At 44.9% G+C, this 23,478-nt stretch overlaps 1 pseudogene; it reads right to left on the minus strand.

Annotated features, from left to right (window-relative positions):
• Window positions 1–1,153: 1,153 nt before the first annotated feature.
• Window positions 1,154–23,478, minus strand: part of LOC138068202 (pinopsin-like) — a 40,368-nt pseudogene continuing 18,043 nt past the window's right edge.

The following is a 23,478-nucleotide window of genomic DNA, read 5'->3' on the forward strand; positions in this document are numbered from 1 at the left end:
CCTGGAGTAGCCTCGAAGAAGCTGGGCCTGGGGATTTTCCTTCGTAACTGAAAACTCTCTTGGACCGCTCCCATCAAACTACGTAACTGGGATTAATAATGGGGCTGGAGGCAGATGGTGCTCTGGATTATTCTCATAGTTGGGTACAGTGCAGAAAAGGTGTGATTTCATGTCACAGTTGTGTAGCTGCTTCTTGCTCTGCACTGCAAGGTGGCTCGTTCCTCCCTCAGGGCAATGCTAAACGGAGGGGAGGCAGGATACCTGCTATCGTATTTTCTGAGAAGTGGTGCTGCCGCTGCGAGTAGCAGTTTCATTTTGTACCTGGTCAAATAACAACATCTTGTTGTGGAAGAGATGAGAAGAGAGGGAAAGAAACATGACTGGAATATTCTTCAGGAAGTAGGTATCATACAACACCTCTGAGATGACCTGAAGCGACCTCTGAAACAGGAAGGTCAGCATGGTCACTGGTGCTTGAAGCATCTATCCAAAGCCTCCCTCAGCCACCTCATCATCACTTGCACGCAACATTTCTGTGGCCACTGTCTTTTGACTCCTCTTTGTGACGTGCCCTTAACCATCTTCAGCATAGGACCAAAATTAGGTCCTTGCAGAGTGCTTTTAGGCACATCCTCATTGATCATGCTTCCCACTAGCTGTAGGAGAGAACACTCTTCTGTAAGACAGAAGAGTGACCGAAAGATTTGAGGGGGCTTATAAAGAGAAGGAATTGGGGAAGAACAGGCTGCAGTTGGAAAGAGGAAGAGTTGCTGTGGGCAATATACTGTGTCACAGGCATCGTGCAGAGTAGAAAAGGCTCATGTCCTAACAGGACTTCATATATCTGACTGAACTTTAGACAGTATCAGGAGCCTTCTTGCTTGCCAGAACATTGATTTTTCCTCTTCCTTATTAACTCTTTGCTCATCAAGTTATGTAGTGGAACAAAAGAATCCATTAGTTGCTTTTTGGATACGTGGGAAGTTGATTGTCCAATTTCTAGAAGTCAAGACTTCTTAACTTAAAGAAGTTGCTCCACATATCCCTTTCTGTGTTTCCATCTTACCTGTTTGTTCAGTGATGTCACTGATGCCCACTTTATTTTTTTGCATGCGCTGAGTCTGAATGAATGCAAGGAGAACATTTTACTTACCTATTTGTTCAGAAATATGTAGATGACTGGGTTGTAGACTGTGCTGCTTTTGGCAAGGATGGATGGGACGATGCTGGCTGAGGGGGTGATGAGACCAGGTTTTCTGAATGTAGCTATGAGTGCCACAATCCCATATGGCAGCCAGCAAAGAAGAAAGGAAATTACCATTACCATGGCACCATGATCAGGATGCGCTGCTCCCTGGTCCGGCCCATCCCTTTGGTGATGCCACTCACCTGGATGGGAAAGAAGCATGAACACACCATTATCACTGCTGCTCATTCTGGGAACAGAAGATGATGCGTGGGAGCTGCTGGGATGGCTGCACTCAAGGCAGGGAGGAAGATGGCAGTGCACCTGCGCAATATGGGTAGGGATTCAAGCCTCTCTCTGTCTAGGAAGATTTGTACAAATGAGCAGCCCCACTGGATTAGCGTTAGCAATAGTGCCATTCATCTGGAAGAGCTTTCTCCATCCTTCTCTAAATTACAAAGCACGGAGTGTGAGTGTCTGATTGTACAGAGAAGGGGGAACCTGTCATCCTCTAACTGGCCTGGAGGATATTCAGAGCCAGTGCTCCCAGAAGGAATGGTTATGTGTCAACCCTTCCCTTAGTGATGCATCCAGCCACTTCAGTGTTTGTCTTGCCGTGGAAGAAATTCTCTGCACCCAGAAGCTGCCAGGGCAGGACAGCAGGCAGGCAACAATGTGAAGAACAAGGATTTGAGAGACCTTCCTGCCCTGAATCCATTCAAAAAGTCACTGGTTCACTGAACCACTCTGTGTTTCATCGACAGCTGTCTAGTGTAACACTAAAAGCGTTCATAATAAATCCGACTATAAGGTGCTCCTCTCAATCGGTGCCATAGCAAGGACCTACCCACTGCAGAACAGTCCTGTCATCCCTGCTTTCTTATCCCTATGAGACCAAGCAGATTTGTGCACAGCCGTTGCTATGAACAAGATTATATGACATGCAAGAGAGCCTGGAGGGATAGGGAGTGGGAAGGAAAACATCAAGTCCCTCTCAGATTTGCTTTTTTTCATTAATGTCTTCCTTTTCTGCCATCTACTCAGTTGGAATATTGTATTTAGTTACCTTATCTTATATAACAGCATATGCGATTTACCTGTGCAACCTGTGCTGACAATGGGAACTGCAGAGATCAGAGCCATCATGTAGATCCTGCTCCTTTCTGCAGAATGGACCCTGCCGTTAACCCCACCACCAAGCTCGGCTGCACTGCGGCAGTTCACAGTGTGGTAGCAATTTACACCGCCCATAAATCTGACTTCATTCTTTCCAGAAAGTCATTGATTGCCTTGGTAATAACTTTCCTTCCAAGAAAAAGAACTTGACTGAAAAAATAAGTAGTGTGACAATGTTTATATGAACACATATAACCTCCTTCAATGAAGCGAGGTAGGAAATTGATCTGTTTTTCCTCGTACACTCTTATAAATCTCATTTCATGACATGCAGCTGGCTTCTGAAACTGGAATTAGAATGGATTTATTTTACCAGCAGTATAAAACTCCATTTTAACTTGAATGACTAATGACTATGATGGATGTTACTTTTAGGCTGCATAATACTCGTTAACTCAATTTACAACGGTTACAAGGTCACACTGTAATTTGTAAGTGCCAATTTCTACAGTGCAGAGTACCTCAGTGCCAGCTCTCCTTATTGTATTTATTAATTAGTGTAAGATAAGTGATTTGCAAAACTTGGCAGTCGGGAAGGCTGACGGTCGCGTTCTCCAGAGCTCCTGCCAGTGTCAACCTGAAAGAACAAGTCACAGTGTGGTCCCTTGACTAGGTGCATTTGAGGTGGAAATCTGGATTCTCCGACAGAGAGATGGCCTCGTTCTTTCCTGGTAAAAAAGACCAAATAAAACGAGTGATAAAGTTTAGGAGTGCACTAATTCCAAGAGCTCGTTCAGCACCTTTCTCCTTCAGCAGCTGGATAAAGAAGCCAAGAAGGGCTTGGAGGAGTTTGCCCCTTCTGCCAAATCCACTTTGCTGTATCTGAGCTCCTTGGCCTGCTGGCCACGAGCAGCCAAGTGTGAGCACCCAAAAAGTGTTTTCCTCCCCACCCAGCTGGGTCCTGTAGGACCAGATCAGGGAGAGCTTCAAAGCTGCTTGAGATGGAGGAGCTTCTATCCAAAAAGGACACACGCAGCTCGCTGACTGCTCATGACGTAATACCAGCAGCATAACCGCCTAAAAGGGCAGCTTTCACTATAAAGGAACTTGGTGTGACTGCTGACCTGTATTTTGGCTAAGTGAACACTTCCCCAGGCTGTCCCCTGCAGGTAGCTTCCCTTCGCTCTGGTCACCGGTGCACCCCTGAACTTCTGAACTTGTTCGTAGGTACAAGACGATCTTGTTCTGGTTGCTCATAAACATTTGTAGAAGATGATCTGGTTTTGACTCCCAGGCAGAGGAAGGAGGCTAAATTGTAGCTTAAGGAGGAAGTGTGGGTGGAAAGGAAAAAAAACGCAAAAAAACAGATGGCAAAGGAAAAAGAAGTAAATCACAGTTTAAAAGATAGTTTTTAGTTTGCACAAAATAAAATAGATAATATTGCATATTTGATGCTCTGAAATGGTGATAGAAGCGCTTTATACTGGAGAGATGAGAGAAGTTCAAATAAGGAAAATTTTAAAATGTCATATTGTACCTCAAATCCTTACATTTCTTAATATTCTGGAGTTAAATGAAGTAAATGCGTATTTTTATTCAAAGTGTTCTTGTAGTAAAATAAAATTATCAGAGATGTAATCAGGCCAGAGGTCTAAGCCCAGAAACCGAGCTTCAGCAAGAGCAGGAAAAGGTTGTTAAGCGTTGTAATTTATAATTTGGGAATCCAAAAATGCCAGGTTTTGCTCAGATGTTTCACCATCTCTGAACTGACATTTTTCAGGAAAAGTCTGTTCATTTCAAGTTTCAGTATTTGAGCTTTGCTGATGAGGAGCAGGTGTTGAAACATGTGGCTTTTCGGTGCAACGGGAATTCCAAATTTTGTCAAGACGAGGAGGAAGGGCGCTCACCGCTGAGCCAGCGCCCGCTGCTGCTTGATGCAGAGGTTCAGCCAGTTTCTGTGCTGCTGAAATCAATGGGCGTTTGGGTGGAAACACGAACCCTTTAGAGAGTTGTTTTGGATTTAGCAAAGACATTTGTTCTTTAAACCTCTTGTATTAACTTTTCAAAGTCTAAAAGGAGAAGGAAACATGGAAAAAAAAGGGAGTTTTCGGCACATGAAGGGCTGCTGCCGTTGAATTCAACCGATGCATCTATGTCTCTCTCTCGTGACTGGGGCTCATGCTATATTGCTAAGTAAATTGTACCATATATAAACACTGAGGCCTTATATCTCACCTTTCTCTTCTAATTTCTTATGAATATATTTTGAAAAATGTACCTTCTACAGGTTGCTGTGTAATCCCTCCACTGCAAAGTGCTGCAGTAAGCGCTAGAAACTATTGCAAAAAGTTTTACGGGGAATACAGCAGGATGTATTTGCGTGCTGGAAGTCACCTTGGGACTAATTAAAAGCCAACAGAAACTGTTCTGAAAGTGGAACATATCTGTAACTGTGTGCTGCGGGAACGTAGTATAAAAACCCTGTTTTTGTGCAAATTGAATCTTTTATGACACTTGCCTGTGTTTAAAAAAAAAAAGTAATATTTGCCATAAGGCAAATACGTTTGTTAATCAAAATATTTCCATTAGTAACGGGTAAATATTTCACTCAAATACACCCACAGATGGTAGTAACTCAGTTTTTTATGCAGCCATATTTTAGAGAAAGCTCACACGTGTATCTTTTTCTATTGTGTTTTGGGCTGTTGATTTGAATTTTTCATGGTATCTTCCCTCTGTTCAGATTTTTTTTAAATCTGCCCCAGCTTGGTATAGACTTTAGGAGAACGCTCAGGCTGTGTGACGAAGTAGAAATAACTGGATTTGGCCAAAGATTGGGGCGCGTTTGTGCGAGGACACAAATGGGAAAAGAACGATATTTTGCATCGCGTGGGCTCGATCTTCAGGCTCTCAAGAAGAGGCGCTGGCAGCTGCCTGCCAAGGTCCCGGCAAAACCCCGGCCCTGGTGTGTCCACGTGCCTTCCTGGGAGCCTCCTCTCCTCCAGGCTGAAACCAAAGCTCCTCTTCCTGCTTTCAACGAAACTCAGGGTAACTCCTGGATAGGTTTGAGGGAAGGAAACCCGTACGACCCTTTCTTCTTGCTTCAGGTAAGGGCAGAAAAGATGAAAGTTTTCTGGATGTTTTCTGGATCAATAGGAGCCTGGTCTGAGACCGTGGGCAGGAAACAGCGGTATCTGGAGGTATCTATCACTTTAGTAACCTCCAACAGACCGCGAATCACACAGCGGTGGCTGTTTGTCTCCACACCTCTTTCTGAGCACCCTGATGCAATGTGACACCTAGTTAAGCAGGGAAAAACCGGTTCCTTTTCATCACTTGATTGAATACTGAAATAAGGTTAGTAGAGTGTTTCTGGTGGTACCTGTTCTATGAACTCAAAGCACCCTTGTCAAGCAAACCCATATCTTGTCCTTAAACGAAATTTATCTCTGAGTATCTTCTCTCTTCCTAAAAGGAGCTTGCACTTTTCAAACGGCGTTCCAGGGACTGGCTTCGCTGGCAAGCAAGTGAAGACTTGAATTCTGTTGCCAGCAGCAGGAAATGGTTATTTTCACTCTACAAGGCCAGCAAGCTTGAGTATCTTCCCATTTTTAAAATCCTCCTTGAAACATTTTTGCTTTCAGTTGCGAGGCTCCCCTGTTCAGTCAAAGAAATCTGATACCTGGTGAAGAGATGTTAGTATTCAAGGTAAATACAGAAAATCTGTGCAAATCTGTCCAAACTCAGCAACCGTAATATGCTGCTGGCAAATCTTCAGTTGATGTGGACTCAGAGACAGCACCAAATTCCTGAGCTGTCCCTGAGGCCACGGGATTAAATCCTGTAGATCAGCAAACGAAAAGACCTGCACGATGCTGAGACCTGACACTGTGGCCTTAAGCATTAATTTTGACTTGATAACTGGGTAAATACGAAGGCGAGCCTGGTCCAGCTGGCTTCCTTCTCGTCAGCAGGCCCGTAGAGATTTGAAAGTCAGTCTAGAGTCTCTCTGACTCAGGAGCAATAATAGCGACGCTGCTGCAGCAGTTCAGGTGCAGGGTTACGCTAACAGTCCACTGAGCTGGTATGGAGTGTAATTTATGTTGTTGCTGTTGTTAAAAATCTAATGTTAATCTGTTGTGCAGGAAGTAGGAAAAAAAACTTGCCATTTCTGTGGGGTTTGACATATAAAAGAGTCCCAGAAAATAGGTTTTTGTTATCTTTATGTTTTCTTTGCTGGAAATCGAGTGTCTGTTTCTCCTAAAAGCACTCTTTTCATGATGCCCCTCTATCCCTCATTCCATGTGTTGCATGTGCAGTCAGATGTGCTCGTTTGCCTCTTTTCAGGCATAAGCCATGGCCAAAACCAGAACACTGATGAACAGCTGATGAATCCGTGTTATCAGTATACCTATCTTGCTGTAACACAAACTTCAGAGTGTTGTGCTGAGTTAGCAGGAGGGGAGGTCTTATCTCCAGTGGCGTTGGAGGCTGTGATTGTGTCTGCTCTAGCTGACAGTTACTCTTACAGTGATATTGTCATGTGCATCTCATTGGTGTTAATTTTTATACAGGAAACTAATAAAAAGCTCAGGAATGTTTGGGAATCTCTTTAAACATGAGCTGTACCCAGTTAAGGTCCTGACCACGTTTCTCCCGGCCTCTGTGGCTGCACTGTGAGTCCCTGCCAAGTGAGTCTATAGGGGACGGAGAGATCGTGCTGGGAAGCAATGCTGAGTAACGAGGAGATGGCTTAATAGTGGGCTGAAGTCACATCCCATGACAATTTCTGTGAGCAGAAAGAAGGCTAATGGACTGGACATGTCACTGTGCATCCTGCACGTAAGCTGCCTCATTTGTCTGAGAGCTTAGCATGATCACGATGATGTCGAGCACCGGGGTCAAAAAAGCATCTTGCCCTGTGCATTATGTGCTCCATCCGAGGGAACGTTGACTCTCTCAGCGCAACCCGTGACGTCAGGAGTAGCGGGGTAGAGTGCTGCCTGTGTGTGTTTGCACGCTGGCTGTATTTGCCTGTCTCTCATCGCTGATATCGGGACCTCTGAGAGCTGGGGCTGCTCTGAACCTGCCACCGTGGTGGAGGAGCCCCTCAAGCCAGCGGGTTGGGGTGTCCCTGGCACATGGCCACTTCACACCATCCGCCAGAGCTGGTGCTCCTGTCACCTCTCTGCCCACAGCAGGGCCCACATGGGCAATGTTGCCAGATAAGGGCAATGGTACCTATGAACCCAGATGATTTTATCTTATCTGAGTGGAATTTCTTGGCTGCTTCTTAACCTGGAGAGTTGCCTGCTTTTTTTTAAAAAGCACAGAAAAAAAATGCATGGTTACCTTAATCTCACTGAGAAATCCCTGTCTTAATGAGCTCTTGGGTCTTTCTGGTTCTTGTGTATATCTGAATACAGAGGGATGCTTTATCTGTCTCTCTGCATCCAGCAGCTCTTAGGCCTTGCAGAGCGCTCAGAGGCTGCCAGTGCCAAGTGGCTACTGAGGCAGGTGAACACCCATGGCACGTTCTCTCAGCAAGCTGGCATCTCCTCCCAACAGAACTAGCTCTCGCTGCAATATAGTCCCCCTGCACCGTGACACTCTAAATCCTAAGGTCAGGTATTTAAGGATGCAGGAAAAACCTTCAGAAGACCTTTTAATGGCTACTTGTAATTTCTGTTGTATCTACTGGATCCATTTCCTAGAAGCAAGTATGGAGATAATTCATTAAGAGAGCAGCTAAAATCCAGCTGGTCATTAAATATTGTGGGTTTTATACGAATATGACTAAAGTTCTGACTGCCTTCTCATTTCCCTTTCCTGTACAATAATGTTGGGAACTTCTTGGATTTATGGGATTAGCAAGACTTTGAAAGTTTCTCAGATTTTACTTGGAAACAATATGTTCTCTTTTTCCATTTGGGCGTTCTCAAGAAATGCGTTTTCCTTTGCTAGACTAGAAGGGTATGCAAAACACTTCTGTGCCAAGAGAAATGCACCAGCAACACGGCAAAACACCAGCTTCAGCTTTGCCACCCAACAGCTGAAGTGCTGGAGTGCTGCAACTCCCTGCTGGATGTAACTGTACGATGTCTATTTGATTAATGATCTTTAGACTAATTCCTTTACACTCATCTCTTAGAAAAGAGGCTTTAGTAAGGCTGTGAGTACGAGTATGCCTGTGCCTTCGGACCCGCCAGGGAATCAGGCCTCAGGGCTGGCCCCAGCCCTTGCTGAGCAGCCACCCGCTGCTCCCCAAGCACAGGGGCTGGCAGGCCGCTTCTTTAGCAAAGTAGTGGTGGCTGCCTGTTGACCTCTGCTTGAGGAAGTCATAACATAACTTAACACTGCGTTAATCGCTGTACTCAGTACTGACTTCTGGTGTCAGATAGGGTCCTTGGTGGAGGTGAGTGTGCCAGGTGAGCATAGGAGGAGGACAGTCCCTGTGCTGTGGTGCGTAATGTCGTAGCTTAGTTCCGTTAGGTTTTTCTAATCTGGAGAAGCACCCCTAGGTGGTGATTCAGCCCTTAGAAGAGTTTAATTTGTGTCTGTTTTTTTCGTTCTCTGTAATCGGGAACATACATGTAGGGGGAATGATTTGGGCTGAAGTGCTTACAAACACAGCGTTCATGTGAAGTGCCAGTGGACATCATGGGCCAAAGGACGTGGAAGAGAGACAAACGCAACAAGCAGTAAGAACATGTTTAAATAGTGGTTACTGTGTACACAGCTAATCCCTGGCTGATACTGTTTACATGCCCTGTGCAGAAATACCACAGTCATTGCAATACTATGAAAGTAAAATCTGTATTTTCAGTTAGGGATATGGTAATAGTGCGGTACTGAACTGGAGAGCGCAGTGGAGCGTGCCCGCATTTGCCTGGGAGATTTAGCCACAAAGTTCCCATTGAAATTAATAGCTAAAGCCCAGGCCGATCCGAGAATCTCAGCCAAGTGAGTGACTGCTGGCCTGACTGTGTTTTCCCTTGTTTGTTTTGAAACCACGGCAATATTTATTTATGCTTGGAGAGTTCACAAATACACTAATGGGACTAGGATGATGACCCTTGAGAGAAGCCTGAAAAAAAGGAAGATAGAGGAAAAAGCTCAACCAAGCTGGATATGCAATGGCCTAAGCACGCTAGCTCAGATGGCCCGTTTACGTGAGCAAAGCTGCTGCGTTTCTGTACAACAGGCAGCACAGCATCCCCCTTCAGTCAGCAACCGAACCACCTTCAAACATCACTATCTTAATTTTGTTCATCTAGGAAACATACCTGAGTGATATGAAATCAAATATATCCCAGTTTACTCAGCCCTGGTGAATTAGTAGCTTGCAGTTACTTGAATAAATACTAGAGACCCAGACTATAACTTAATAAAGTTGCAATTAAATTGTGTTGCCTTTGCATTAAAGGTCAGCACAATTCCCTCTGAAGTCAGTGCAAGACTTCCTTGGTCCCTGCACATTGGCTTATGCCCTGGTTTTAAGAACTGATAGTGGTTTTGCAGTAGATACATCAGATGCTTCAGGGGAAACTCTCAGCTCTTTGAAGTGTTACTGTGTCATATGTTCATCTCATTTGATGCTCACGGCCCCAGCCAGGACATCTGTGGGAACGCACGTGAACGCGTCTGTGCATTGCTTGGAAAGAGCTGTGAGGTGCCTAAAATGGCATCAGGTTGCCAAGGGAGCCTGCCAAGCGGCCAGAGGAGGCTCAGAGGCTCTGCAGCCTCTCGGCATGAAAATAGCCTACCTCTGCCGACGCAGGCTCCCGCGGCAAAGAGCGAGCAAAAAGAAGAAAAGGATTCAGCAGAAAACTTCAACCAGTAAGTCAACAGCGTGATTAGACAAAGGGTGTGAGAGGGTCTTTACATCATATCACATTCCCCATCAGACCTTGGCAAAGTGGCATGAAGGGAAGGCAGGTGAGTGCAAGATGTCAGGAAGCTCTTCAGAAACATTTTGCTAGTATGAGAAACTGCTTGGGTTGCTTCTGTTGCCATCTCTGCCCAGACACATGATCACCTCTCTACCTTTTTTTCCTGGACCAAGAATTTAGGCACCTGCTGTAAACATGGAGATTTTTATAAAACACAAAATCCTCTTTCTTGGCATTATAAAAATGTCCTACTTTCTATCAGGCCAGGGTGTTTCTCCAGAGATGTGGGTCATGCATCCTGACTCTGTTAATTAGCTTATACATCCTACCGCCGCACGGAGAGCTGGCTGATCCAGACTGCTGGAAGTTACTAATATTCTTTATGATGATTTTACTCTGGCTGCTTTTGACCTTTCCTTCGCAATGTTGTTATGCCAGTTATGAAATTGTTGGTGAGAGCCTAACTCCTGGGGCCTGTCTAGCACGCCCCTGAGGGAGCATTGCTTGCCTCGGTTTTTTCCTTACTCTGTGAATTGCACCTGTAGGATTTAAGTGAACCTGGGGAAGGAAAGGGGAGCAAGTGAAGGATGGCTGCCCTGCACCAAAGTCTCTTTGCTAGACCATGTGCCGCTCTCGCTCACCTCACCAGTGTCTGCAGAGGAGCTCTAGCTCCACGCTCCCCCATGCTAATGCTCGTCCTGTTGTCCCCCGGTGAGACATTGCTGTTTACACAAGGCCTCTTTACATCACAGGACAGAGGAATAAGGCAAAAACGGGAGGCTGTAGGTGCATGGCAGGTAAAAGTCCCACTGTGAGTGAGGCTTGGGGCCTTCACGCTCTGTGCTGAGCATCCTCTGGCTCACACGGAGGTGAGCTGTTGTGCTTAGCTGCTGCGAGAGATCGAATGTACCGAGCCGGAATGCATTTGTTCCCCTTTTCTGGGGATCCACATATTATAAGCACTCATATTAAGAATAAGGAAGAAGTTCCAGCTTGCAGCAGACGCGGAGCTGTTAACTCATCCCTGTGCTAATCCAGAACGCAAGCGTACAGCCACCTAGGGAGCCTGTGATGCTTTTTGTCACTGTAACTTGCTATTGTGAGCCATAGGAAACAGGGTTATTCTCATGTAGCCTTTGCTAGATGAAAGCTGCATGCCAAAACTGGTTGATAAGATGGACTTTTCCCTGCTGCAGGTAGAAAAGAAAGCTTTGGCTCTACAGTTATTATGCATCTTTCTCGCATCTCCTTTTAATAGTCAACTAACCATTAAGCTCGCCATATTCCCAGACTGAGCTTTTGATTCTTTCCCTCTCCCTTGCCCCAGGCAAACCCCTCCTTTGCCTGCTCCTTCAGGGCTTGCAGTTTGCAGAGCGTGAGCAGTTTGCTGTCGATACTCTGCTTCTTACCAGAGACTTCTCCAGACAGATTACAGCACGCACTGGCTTTGGAAATATAAACAAGTATATAACTTGTATAAAAATGAGGCTATGCTGTTGCTTTTATCCCCTCAACCTCCTCAGGTATCCAATTCTTCCGGCAACAGAGCCAGGCCTCAGTGCTCCGTGCCCTCCGCGTTTAATTGCCAGAGGAGCAAAATGCTCCACAAAATCCCACTCGGAACCTGCCAACACAAATCACAGTCCATTTTGTGGGGTCTTTGGAGCCTCTCAGAAAATGCCCACCACGCCATGGGATGGTATTCACTTTTCCACCTCTGAGAGCTAATCTGAAATTTTGTTCCTGCACTGCACGACGTTACCAGCAAATATTTTGGAAATCAGGGTAAGAGTTTGAATCATCTCCACTCCTCTCTCACACTGCACCCTCTGCCTCCCCAGGACTTCTCCAGTATGTCCCGTGATTGGACTGGACCTCCTAGTTTTTCTTCTGAGGTAAGGCCCTGCCAGGGAAGACCATGTGCCTCCATCTGAGGAAGATGGTTTTTCCTGGTAAGTGATTTGCTGTCACTTCTGCAGGCTCAAATAAACTCTTCAATTGTATTCCTAGCTGCTCCCTCTTTGCCTGTGCCCTCAGCAGCACCACTGAGTAAAACCTAAATGATTTTGATCTGGTGTGACATTGGTGACAGCTGTTCTTGTGAACTTCAGGATTTTATAAAATACCATTACAAATAACGTGACTAATATTTTCTGCCTTCTTATATTGTCCTCCATTCTAAAAAATACATAATAGCAATACTTTACTAAAGATAAGTGTATTTTTATGGAGGGATAACGAGCATGGTTTCTTGCAGAGCTGGAGCCTTGGAGTATTTAATTAAGCATGGGCAACTAAGACACCTGTCTGGAGCTGTAAGCTGCCTGATGAAAGGGGACTGTGAATGTGCAAGTACAAAAGGGTAGCTAGGAGCCGTAAGGCTTGTTCCTACAGAGTGCTTTCAAGGCTTCTGGCTGAAGCATTTCGTTTATAAATGGTCTAGACAGTGGACTTAATTCTCTTCTGGCCCAGGCGAGTCCAGACTGGCAATAACCCACAGAAGTCATCAGCGGGTGTATGTGAGACGAGACCAGGGCCTAATATCTCTTGACTACAGCACAGATGGCCAGCAGCAGGTACTGTAGAAACACAGTCTGGAGCAATTTTCCCTGCAGTTATATTCCTTGTAAAGCAGAGTAAATACCATGGCCCCAATAGTCAGCTGTTGTAAATCAGAAAAGCTCTTTCAAATTGCATGGAGCTATGCCAGCTTACACTACAGGAAAACCTGGCATACCATCGAGATCCTATTTATGTCCAAGTCACTCAGGCAGAACTCCTAAGGATCCCTATAAACCAGTGGCTTACATCATACGAATACTGAAAGACGTCATAAATCTTGTTGGGATGGCCTAGCACTCCATAAAGTCTATTATGAAATCTGCATGCAACATCTGCTTCCACTAGAGACCCTGGGAAGCCACCTCTGCAGAAGGAGTTGGATGTACGTTCATGGGTAAGTGTTTGCAAGCCTGAGTGACAAAGCAGTCACGTTTGTTTTAAGGCATTACTCGATACTGATGCAATAAGTAAATCCTCAACTTTCTTTTCTTATTTTTCCTGGAGAAGACCTCTTGAAAGAAGTATGCTTTCCATGACCTTTTTTCAAATACTTTTGATCTGCAGCATATTAATTTTTTTTTTTAACTTGTCAATTTTGATCTGAATGAAAAACACTTGCTGGGTGTAGGCAAGCAGTGCGCTGTGGTGGTTGGGTGCCTCACCCTGCTCCCAAGCGAGCGGCCCCGGGCTGGCACGTGGACAGCTCTCCCACTCTGGCCTTTGCCCACCACCTGCCACTGGACACCCATGGACAGAGGGGCTAACCATACTGAGGAGATACTATTTTGAAGGTATGTGTTACGGGAATTGGAAGTTGTAGAGATCATTTTAGAGAGCTAGCCCTGTTACTGTGAGGGGACAAAACCAATGGGATATGCTGTGGGACAACCTGGTAATGGGTATGATGTGTAAATATAAGCAGACAAGGGGAAAGTTGCGCTTACAAAAGACCAGTGGTTAGAGAAGCAGACCAGTCAGGGAAACCACTTTTTCATAAATTACTGGTGAGAATTGTGTGGGGTTTTTTTAACTCTATTAGTTATGTTTCTGTTTGTCAGTTTTGTGAGTTCTCATTCCATGATGAGTCCAGGAAAGATGTGAGTAACAAATTCAATGACCCAACGTTTTCCTGCCATACCCACGTTTGTAAACTGAAAGAGTACTGCTGCTTAGGTGTGATTAATCTACATAAGTTGCCGCTTGAATAAAGGATAACAGATTTTGATCTAAAAGGCTTCATCTATTGTTATCACACTGACGCTATGTCCTACTCACCTAATAACATTTATTGTTAATATTCACATTTAACAGCTTACAGAAGGCAGTATGTCTTGCGGCACTAATTTCCTGCTACTTTCTCAGGAACGGAAACGATCGGGCTGTCTTGATGGGATGGACAGACCACTGGCTTTTCATCTAGAGATCTTCTGGCCCATGTGAAATGGCAATAGAGCCCAAACAGAGGTACTTGGACAGAGACGTGGCTCTAGTTGTAGGTTTGGTCCAGCATAGACAGTGCTCTCGAAAAGGAATGAAGGAAAATAAGTTTCTTGCTGTGGTCAGCCTTGCCTATTATCTGAAGATGCAATAAGTGGACCGAGGAAGCCGAAGGTATCTTTTTATTTCGTTATCTTAGATGGTTTCTGAACTTGAGAGCACTGAGTCATAGATTTGTGGAGAGACTAGCTGACCCCCTTTCCCCTTAGGAAGTGATCTGTGGATAAATGACTGCAGAGGCTAGTAGCGTGGTTGTGAAGAGCTCTTGGGTTCCATAATATGCACTTTCAGAGAGTAAGTAGTTGCTAGTAAAATAACACTCAATATACTATTGTTTTATCAGAGGAGGGAAAACTGAGCTGCAAGGTGCTGGTGTGAGAAATCGGCCTGCTAGGAAAGAAGGTAGCCCTTGGCCTGAGGCGTGATTTCTATCGCGTAACGAGAGCTTCCCAGAAGTTGCTAACCAACAGGCAGTGATACAGTGGTCAGTTGAACAACAGCTCTTGATCTCTCCTAATAATAAAAACGCTTTTGTTGGGAGAGGAAATACTCATGTTTATCAAAGACAATAAATCGCTGATCCTACCGTTGAGAAATGTTGCCAGATCAACTTAGATTTTATTTTTAGGGAAGTTTTTCTCTCTCTCCTACCATGTCAGACTTTGTATCATGCTTAAAGGCTTATCACTGGAACTGTAAGACCTGGTAACGTATTACCTGCGTTTGTAATCAAAATATTTTCATATGATTTTTGACTTAGAGCTTCAGCTTTTTAATAAAATCCCCATGCATTCAATACTTTGCAATAAAAATAAGGGTGAGAAAAACAAGTTGCCAACTCTATGTTATATTTCAGTTTTAATTCTCGCCTATAGCGTGAGTGCTTTGCTCCTAGCAGGCCTTGTCTTTTACTCCATAAAACAAATTTTATACCAGTGTTACACCTTTGAACCCAGGAGGCTGGATTTCAGTACAACAGAAGAAGAGATGGTGAAAAGCAAAATATAGGACAGGACTTAAAATAACAGTCACCAACTTGAGGTGAAAAGCCGTGACGATGCTAGTTTGCCGTTGAGAAACTTCTGCCTCCTAGTGTTGCTCTCCTGGTCTAAATTTAGCAAATTAGCATATCTTGAGGCTTAGCAGCCTCACTGTCCTGACGACAAAATCCCAAATTCCTTCTTCTGTGTCAAAGGCAAATCTTTTTGGCTGCCCCTTGCGTGATGCCAGCTAAGAAAGTTCCTAGCTGGTCAGGCTTGTTGGGGCCAGGTCTTTTCTATTTACGTTATTGCAGTTACTAACCCCCTCTGAGTTATGATACTTTTGAGTATCCCACAGCACCAGTGGTATGGGTGTGTGTGAATACTGGTAGAAGTTATGAAACAGAAGACCTTTCCAGTTCACATCAAGCTTTATCAGTTCTGCAAAAGTCATGGAAGATGCACCAACTTGTGCACCACATTTTCTGCAAAGGCACCAGCAGAGTTTGCTCACTCTCTGCATTCAGTGAAATTGGGAGGCTCTTCTGGTTTTTGCTGCAGTCCGAGCAAAACTGAGCTAGCAGAGATGGAAACTGATTTAAAATAGTTCAGTATTAATTTCAGGTGCAAAACATGCAAATACGCTCAAGATTAGGAAACCTTTCTCAAGATACTGGAAAGAAGCAAGCATGTCTGCACGTTCCTGGACAGAAAGGGCTATAAACACTCTAACAAAAGTAGTTGCACACTTCTTCCATGATCACAGAATTCTTGGCAGTTGGCTTCTTGCTCTTGACTAGGCGTAATTTCATGCGTAGTGGAACACCTTATGTGCAAGAAAAAATAAAACCTCTGTAAGAAATTGCTTTTGTTCTCAAACTACTAATTAATTGCAACCAGAATTCCATCCACTTTTTATAAGAGATGCAGCCTGAAGGGAACTGAGCTTTGTATTTGGAATTCCCCTTATGAGGTGCTCTGTTCTGTGTTCTGCAGATCTATATTCTATTATGTAAAGTGTCCGTGTATTCAGTTCTTGCCCAAGTAGAGATTCAAAAGAGACTGTTGATGAATTACCCATCTACCGTCTCTTCTAAAAGATGGTACCCTTTCTTCTAAGTGCATGTGAAAAGACAAAGAAATCCTGAAACAGATGAATAGATTTTTGTTATTTAAGCTTGATAACAGTCCATATAAGTGATTTGCTATCTTTTCTAGCCATTTTCAGCCATAAAGTTTTTTTTTTTCCTCACTTTTCCTGCTGTGGAATTGTGCTGTAGTATCTGTCACTTTCTCAGTTCTCAGCGGACACGGTTCTTGCTGACTTGAGCATCTCATTGCTTTTGAAATGCTTTAGTGACTTCCAAATCACTCCACTGTGCTATGGGAGGAAGGGGACCAGATGACAGATGTTAGGAGCGTTTCTGATGTGCAGAACATCTTATGCTCCTGAGTCCCACAAATGCTTTTGCAAGGAGTTTTTGTTTAAAAAAACAAGCAACCCAAAAACTTCAGATAACCCTAAGCGTAGCATGTGTTCCTATACCTTAATGACTTAGGTTTATTCCAGCACATCCCAAATTTGCTTGCTCATTCAGAGGGGAAACTAACAACTCTCTCCCGGTGGATCCAGGCGGCACCGGCACCTCCTCTTGTGCCTTCAGTGCTGGCTGCTTCTAAGAGACGCGTGAAGGTTTCACTCTGCAAAACATCTTTTCCCCAATAGAAGATGACAGTGGAAAACCATCTGTGGTAAGTGTGCTAATAGGAAAGACACTAGGTAAATTTGGTCAAAATTCACTTAGAGCGGGCTGTGGTAAACGAAGGTGGTCGCCGGCTCTGTCACAGCGGAGCAGGAATCTCGGCCACTGCGGGGATCCTACATGCGCAGGGCCGACAGGAGCCTGGCCCTGCTGTCCTGACCCCTTTCGGGAAGGGATGGCTCCAGTGTTAATGCAGACCTCTGCCGAAGCTCAGGGATGCGAAGGTGAAGAGAGGGAACGTTTCTTACCTCTGTGGTTACGTCTTCCACCTCTGCTACAGTAATTTTCTCATCTCGGAGAGGTCTCGGAAGGCGCCAGCTGAGTAATAGGAAACGTGATGGGGCCTCGTGCTGTGCCGGGGAGAGTGCGCTCTGGCTAGGAGTCGACGTTGGTTACAACATTTGTGAAGCTGTTTATACCCTTGAAGCTGTTTACAACATCCTCTTGCACTCACCTCTCCCCTTGGCTGAGTCCTCGTAAGGATGGGCCATGCGATTTAAGATTAAAAGGTTTTTAAGATTACAATTAAATTTAATTTTTCACTAGTCTCTAGAAACATAAAGGGCTTCATAACAGTAAGGAGAGGTCTGGTGATAGCCAAAAGGAGATTATAATTAATTTAAAATATCAGAATGTTAAAATAATTCATTGTCGCTGATATTTCCCAAAGATGTAGTAACAGGTGCATACGCCGTGCAGCACTGTGAGAGGTTTCTAGATTCAGAGTGTTGCCCCATCCTTCTCCTATTTAATTTTCCGTAAAACAGCAGGTGTGCTTTTATGCATTGGGGCACTTAACTGTACAAAGTAGAAACTAATAACTGATCAAAGGAACCATGTCGTTTTGAGTTATTAATCTGCTTAACACATTTGCCAGTATGAATGAATATTAAAATACTTCAGCATTAATTATGTTTGCACTGGTTTGATTCCCCTCTTTCTGCTTGTTTGCTAGATACTTTAATTGGCAATGGCTGGGATTATAGCATGTTATTATCATTTAGACTGGAGTTTTTCTGAAACATTTAAATGTTTAGTCAACCAGTCTGAGGAACTGGTTCTTTCGGGTTCTTCTGAAAATTGCAACCCCAGTTTTCATCTTACATTTCTAAAGTTTTAAACTCTCAGATAACATTTCCACAGGGACTTAGAACACAGTCCTGCCTAAGCGTGGGTGTCACTGTGAGAAGGGAACTTGGACCCGATGCTGCGGTTCGCTGTGACTCTTGGACGGTCTGGGAACCCATGGGAACAGCCTGTGGCATGAGGTACATGTGACAACATCCAAGTATTTCTGCATAACGTTGGTTGACAAGCTCTACACTGTTGTGCAAAGGCACTTTTAAGTGGGACCTTTGCAAGTGTAGGATGTCTCAAAAACAACTCTTGGGCTCCTCTTAGTGGGAGTATTTGCAAAAAAACCCTCTCCTCTAAGGGAAGAATGACTGTTGTCTCTATGTATCTAGGAGGATGATTATGTGTTGTCATGCCTGTTGCATCTTCCGTGGCAACCATGTATGGGTAAAAGCTAGACTGCTGTCACGGAAAACCTGTGGCAAGGTCTGCATTGAGCTTGAAATGGCCACACAGTTCCTGGCTAGTAGTTTGCCCTCCTGAAAACATATTTCACTGTCTAGCTCGGTGTCCTCAAGTGCAGGAGCTGGGACTGTCACAAGCCTCCACGTGGCTAAAGGAAGGAGCTGGGGTCAGTGTTCTCATCAAAGCCTGAGGGCAGTAGATTAATCCCCAAAAGAGCCACACAAATAGCCACACTGGGCATTTGTCTTGCCCTTATGGTATGGAGGACAAAGCACAGTCATCTTAGCTTGTGGAAAGTGGTTATATGAGATACAGTGAAAGACTTGCATGGTGAGGACCGGTGAACACTAGAAACTGCCACTCAAGAGGAGTGTGAGAACAGGGCAGGGAAGGAAGTGTGTCGAGATGCCCTGGCCACTTGTGCTCTCCTATAGAGCAGAGGACCAGATCAGCCCAGTTTCTAATGGCATGGTGTTCCGCGCGTGCAGAAGGAAACGTTCTTTAGAAAATAGTGATTATTTAGCTCTTGTGCATGTACTCCTGACCTTAATTCAAGGTCACGTTTTTGCCATGCCCCAAAAGGATACATGAGTGCCTGGAGGTCCTTCGTTTTTCACCCATCCTCAGGTCTGCTCTGCTTCCCATCAGCGACTAACAGCTATTTTATTGTCTCTAGAAGGTTGCATGCAGTCAGAAACGTTGCTTTCGTGCTATCTCCACTCTTTTTCCATCAGTAACTTGCCAAGTGCATTCCCTAGCGCTTCTCAGCGAGCTGTGCTTTCATGAGAGAGAAGAGCAACCTTCAGAGATCCTAACGTATGCTGTTTCTACCTTCAAAACAATTGTATATACTTCTTATGATTACCTATTTTCACCGTTCTTCTAGCTGTTTGTAATGAACTTCCACATCTTATTCAGAGCTTAGAGTGAGCCTTGTTTTAGAGAAGTAGAAGTGGTTGCTTGCAGCTCCTTCTCATTTAAATCTCGCTCCAAATCCCAGAGCAAGTACACATGGGAAAGGGTGTCACTGACACTGCTCTTAGCTTGCAGGGAGTAAGATCGTTACAAGTTACAAGTAAGATCGTTGCAAGTAAGATCGCTACTTTACGTACTCCCCATTTACTGCTTTAGCTCATTTGCAGGGAAAATGAAAAAGAAGTCATTAACCACTGAAAAGCTTTTCATTTGTTGTGCAGTCCTACAGGATCAGGATGCTGATCCCATCACTTACGTGTTCTAGCTGGCTAATTTTTTTGCTAAATTTTACTGAAAGAGAGTAAAGGAGGATGATTTTCACTGTGAGAAACCCTGATGCCATAACAGTAGAATAACCTACAGAGGTCCAAGCAGGAACTGCAAAAAAGCCAGACAATTTTGTAATGGGGAATCTATCTCAGGCATGGGAAAGGAAGACACTGAGGCTTTTCACAGGCTGCAGGTTTCCCCGAAGAAAAGATCTGTGGGGGCGAGCTCCCTTCAGCTGGTTGTTTTGCTTTGTTTTCCAAAGGGGAATTTGTGTCTCTAAATCTGAGAGTTTTAATGGATGACCATTGCTGCTAGCTTTTCCTCCTAGCACAAACGCTGCTGGGGACTCTGGCTGTGACGGGTGTATCGTAGGAGGAGGGAGAGATGGCCCTTGGAGCAGAAGGTCTCCTGCCCCTGCACGCTCTTTCTTCTAAAATGTCATATTTACCTGCTGCATTCTTTGTAATCCTTTCCTCTGTTTGTCAAGCCTAAAGGACCAATTACGCTAATACAGGAGATGGTATTGATGGCTGAGAGGGTGTTCCCTAAAGGCAACTGCTAATGGAAGGTAACCTTGCACTTGGTTTGCTGATTTAGGGAAAATTTAACCAGTGTTTCAAGGACTGCTGTGAGAGGTGCTTCTATATTAAAAAAATAGATAGGGTTTGTCCATTCGTTGAGTCTCCTCCTTAATTTTTGCCTTCTGTTAAAATGGCTTAGTCGTGGGGGCAGGTTTCTCCCTTCTCTGTCCCACAGCACCCTTTCCCTCGGAGTTCACTGGTCGTGGGCGAAACCCAGAGCAATGACAGGAGTGGGGATTAGGATGCCCAGAAGTCGTCTGTAATTCTACAAAAACCCTCAGCAGTAAACCTGGCTCTGGAGAGTTTGCTGCGCCTGCCTGAGAGGCAGCACAGCAAGGAGAGGGAACTTGGCTTGGCCTCAGAGTACTAGCATGCACAAGAGCCGACGAAGGGAGGAAAAAGTGGTTTCTGGCACTGACCGTGCTCTTAGAAGAAGGAAAGCGCTCATACTGAAAGCAGCTCTGCCTGCGGAGAACGGGTGCTCTCTGCTGTCCTGCAGGCTGAGAGGGAGCTGTGTTGCACTCGTCTTGCGTAACTGTAAGTGCTTGAATGCTTCCCTTCTGAATTTTTGAAGTGAATGCTGAAAAACAGTTGAACTAGAGAGAAACGGAAAAGGTCGCACTTGCTTTGTTTTCAGCTAGAAAAATCCTGCGTGTATTAATCAGGCAAGTGACTGCTGTCGGAAAAAAATCTCAGTACTGTCTTGTTTGGTAACGGTATATTGTGCACAAAGTACGATAGCAGAACACAAAACACGCACCCTCCAGCCGTCTGCAGAGGCCAGGGACCGTCACTGTGCCCGGCCTTCAAAGCCGACTCACACGTGGAACCGGGGTAACTGGAGGGGCAAGCGTGGCCCCCTGCTCCAGAGCCACTCTGTGGCCGGTGGCTGTGATTTTTACATGTATTTAGTGTATTCAGATAGGCAGCAGATCTTCCCGCTGCCCAAGGTTATAGCTGCTAATGGGGAGTGTTTCTCCAGCCCCGCAAGGGAGCACTTTAGGTAGCCTTCAGCCAGAGAAGTTTGCAACTGCTACGAGCAGAGGTCTTGCTACCATTCGAGTGGGAAAACAGAAACGCATCCCACTGTTTCGTTTTCACTGGAATTGAAGTTAAAAGAAGCAAAGAAAACCAACCACTTTGTTGTTTGGGGGTGGGGAGGGCTTTTGTTTTTAAAGGTGAATGCTATCTTTGGTCATCGGGTTTGAACTCTTACTGCAGACTCTTACGTGTTCAGCTCTCTCAAGGCTGATTTCTCTTATTTGTCATCTAATGTGTTTCAATGCTTAAGCTTTAACGCTTCCTGCCTTCACACTTCTCCGTTTCAGGCTAAATTTGTTCTGGGTAAGTACTGGCTGAAGTAACAGTAACAATTGTCTAGACAAGTGCTTGAGGACAAGTGTTAATTACAGTTTCCCCTTTATTGTCAGTGAAAAGGAAGTATTGGAAAACAGTGTTGTGTTTCCAGATTTCTTGTGCACAAGCTCTAGGGAGCTATTGCCCCAACACTCAAAACTGTTGGACTCACTAATCAACATAACGAAGTTAATATGTAACATATCACCTGACTTGCTACAGTTTTTTTCCTTCCATAGCACTTGAGGGACCAAGAGGGGAGAGGTCTAATGGAAACCATGCTGAGATCCTGGCTTTTCCTGACTTACATGTGATTATCCCTGGAGGGAGGGGGCTCAGAGCACCCCACAGCAGGGGTGAGTACCATGCAAGCCTGGATAGATGTTAACAGCTCAGACGTGATTATTTCCATGGCACCATTCCTCACATGCCTTTGGTGCACGTAGCCAGCGCGTCCATGAGGTGCTAGGAAAGGCAGCCTTGCTCAGGGCCAAGCTCTGCACGCTTGCCTTCACCGTGCCAGCTGGCTGGCATGTGGGTTAGCATGTATGCTGCAGACTTGGGCTCACGCAGAGTTTTCCTTGGACCACTGGTATTCAATGCTGGTGCAGGGAACCTGTCCCCTTGCTGGAGTGTTAGGGCCAGCTGGAGGACAGGAGATCAGATAGTGACCCTGCCAGAAGACCTGACCTCCGTAAGGGCCTTGTTTTTGCTCCTTCTCCTTTTGTCCCTGAGAGGAAGGGTGCTTCTGCAGGGTGGGACAAGAAGGGGAACTGCAAGTCCTGGGGCTGGTCAGGTTTGGGGTCTGAAACTGAAGAGCCGTGAAACCTCCCTCGAACCTGGAGCTTTGCATTATGACACTTCTGCTAGTTTTATGCTGATGTATCTCAACCCAATGCAGAAGTCTGTGCTGAAAGGCACAGAATGCTGTGCCCAAGCACTAATTTACCGGGATGAACCACAGTCAGTAATTTGGGTGCAGGCCTTGAGGTAAGTTTGTCTGGGAGATGACAGAAGAGTAGCCTGTCAGTAAATTAAGGAAAAAGAATCCAGGAATTTAAAACAATTGTAATATGGTTCCATAAAAGCTGGAATAAATTACATTTGCGCTCTGACCATTCACGCAAGAAGAATCTGCCAAACTATCGAAGAGGCTAAATGATGACTTTCTCACCCTTGTGCTCAACAAATCATTCATCTTTCTCAACAAATCATTTATCTATCTCAGATAAGCATTTTTAAGATCTCCCAAGCTGACTACAATGATTTTGAAACTTGGTAGCAGAATGGTCACATCCTGCAGGTTTCATGAACGCAAGGGGTAAAGCGCTGCCTGAGCAGACAAGGTAGCAGACAAGGAGTGTAGGGCAGCCACTGTATTTAATGACTCTTCTCCTAGATGTTCATTAATGGGAAAACTCTGTTTATCTTTTCTCCTACTAACTGAACCTCTCAGATTAGGATGCAAAGAGAAAAATACTGCTTTGTAAAATTGAATGTCCAACTTTCTATCTCAAGAAGCTGCTTCAGCTCTATAATGAGTGCAGCAGCAGCAGCAGATTATTTACTACAGTGGATTTAAGGCACAGACCACATTTGATGAGACGGTTTACCTAAGGAGGTATGTGCTTGGCATCGTATTACACCCATGCGTTGGGTTTGACAGCCTGGTGAAACACACAGGAACAGTCAAAAAGGTCTCTTGCTTCCCCAGGACATCCAAGAGTTCACGGTGAACCTGAAACTGCCTCTGAAGTATTT

This window comes from Struthio camelus, chromosome 9, assembly GCF_040807025.1.
Source record: "Struthio camelus isolate bStrCam1 chromosome 9, bStrCam1.hap1, whole genome shotgun sequence".
Taxonomy (NCBI): domain Eukaryota; kingdom Metazoa; phylum Chordata; class Aves; order Struthioniformes; family Struthionidae; genus Struthio; species Struthio camelus.